Source organism: Odontesthes bonariensis, chromosome 2, assembly GCF_027942865.1.
Source record: "Odontesthes bonariensis isolate fOdoBon6 chromosome 2, fOdoBon6.hap1, whole genome shotgun sequence".
NCBI lineage: Eukaryota > Metazoa > Chordata > Actinopteri > Atheriniformes > Atherinopsidae > Odontesthes > Odontesthes bonariensis.
This window is the reverse complement of record NC_134507.1, coordinates 33,731,730-33,733,733: the sequence shown is the minus strand read 5'-3', so window position 1 is coordinate 33,733,733 and position 2,004 is coordinate 33,731,730. Positions and strand designations below refer to the sequence as shown.

General features: G+C 43.9%; 1 long non-coding RNA gene across 1 annotated transcript; it reads left to right on the top strand.

Annotated features, from left to right (window-relative positions):
• The first annotated feature begins 627 nt into the window (after nucleotides 1-627).
• LOC142397826 (uncharacterized) lies at nucleotides 628-1,045 on the top strand. Its single transcript, XR_012772728.1, has 3 exons — nucleotides 628-657; nucleotides 766-863; nucleotides 956-1,045. It is a non-coding gene; the product is annotated as an uncharacterized LOC142397826 (long non-coding RNA).
• The last annotated feature ends 959 nt before the right edge of the window (nucleotides 1,046-2,004 follow it).

Here is a 2,004-nt window from a genome sequence, read left to right as displayed (position 1 = left end):
TGGCGGCAGAAAGGCAGACAGAAAGGCAGACAGAGTCCCGTACTGTGAAAACCGCCCTGGTTTGCGGAATACAATGGCTGGAAGACAACTTGCTTTCAACTCCCCAGCAACTCTCTGCGGGTCTACAGGTTTGTGTGTTTTTTTCTACTTGCACATGACCATTTGATTGTTTAATTTTAGTCTTGTTGACACTGTACAGCACTTGGGACAGTTCTCGCTGATTTTAAATGTGCTGTATATTAAACTTACTTACTCACTTGCTTACAGGCAGATAAAATGAAAGTCCTGTTGAATGCTATGACCGGGATGTCTCGTATGGTGGCCAGCACTGTGGATACGGTCGTGGAGAGGGTTCTGGAGGGAATCGACCAGAGATTCGCTAGGTTGGAGGCAAGATGGCCGTCGAGAACGGACTGGAGTTACATTCCAGAGAAGTTGAAGAGCGCACCCCCAAGAGAAGGCGGATACAGAATCCGAAAATCGCGGTAAGAGTAGGTTATTGACTGTGGCTTTAGGCTAAACTCAACTTAATTGTGTCCATCACGTGAAAACCAGTGTGAGTTGCTTTATTTAAAAAAATGAATTTCGTGTTTTCAATTTATAGGAAGCAGTTCGCCGCCTGCATAACTCACCGTGGCATTATAATCCAGGTCAAGGGTAAGAATAAGTGAATGTTCTCCCAATATCTAGTTGAGTTGGACCCGATGTTACGTTACGGCAATGCAGTTTTTTTTTTTATAAACCATAGGCCTTTTGTTTTTACAGGCTACTGTCACCTCACAATATGGATGTAACGAGTCGCTTGAAGGAGGCGGTGTCAAACAGTCCGAACTTCAGAGAGGTAGACGGGGACACTATCGAGGGTGAGCGGCGCTGACTTTTACCACGGCTCTGGCACTGATACTTTTAAGCACTGGTCATTTTATTCATTCCTCTTGTTTGTTTTTTTTTTTAGCTGCGTGACGGACCTGTGTGCTGTGCTACAGGCGCGTCTTGAAGCCAACCCGAAATACTCACAGTCTCACCACAGAAGAGTGAAAGAGAATAAGAACATATACGCTGTCAATATGACTTTCGTTACTTTATAGACAAGTTGTCAATATGCTGTGCAAGGATAGACTATGTTTTGATTATTTATTGGTAACAGCTCCCAGAAGCCAGCTTCTGATCCAGGATGAGGACGTCTGACAACTCCCGCAGACCCTGCAGGGACCGGAGTAATGCGAAGAATGCGGATTCCAAACGGCAGCGTTTAGGCTTATTGTGTATATTGTAGGCTACAGCAGTGTGTGTATATAGTTTTCAATTCTTTATTATCAATATGGTTCTTATTACAATGTAAGCTATGTACATTGTGTGGTGTGGCAATAAAAGCGCTTTAAAAAAGAAAAGTTTCCTGTTTCATTTCCTCAATAGATTCACGTCATTCATGCCTGCATTCATAGCCTAGTCATAGTGCAGCTTATAAGAATGGCGTGAATATATGAAGTACACAAACATCCCAGGAATATTAGTAATCATAATCACAATTATTAATCATAATTACTGAATGATATGCCCATATAAAGTATGCATATATTAACCTTATTGGCCAATGGGCGGACAGCTTTACAGGAGCTTTTTTATGTAATCACGTGCCTTTTTTGTCCAATACCAGCGAGGCCAGTGAGAGGTCCAGGCGCTCTCACAGCGGGGTGCTAATCGCTGGGCCATTAGCACCCCGCTGTGAGAGCCCGCCGCGAGTCGGGTTCGTTTCCGACGATTTTCTCGCTCAACAAACTTAAAGTTTGTCTGCCCGCAAGCGCCCAGGTGCGTCCGAAAATTAGGCGAATTCGCGGAAGTTCACTGCCGTCCACAGTGACACAAATCCCTCTTTTCGTGCAGTGTAGAATCCAGAAATCTGGAGAATGTATGCCATAGACCATTTTTTAAATCCATATATTATCTATACTGTATTCCATATTTTCTAAGCGCGCGAACCTAAGTGGTGGGCAACCTGAGCTG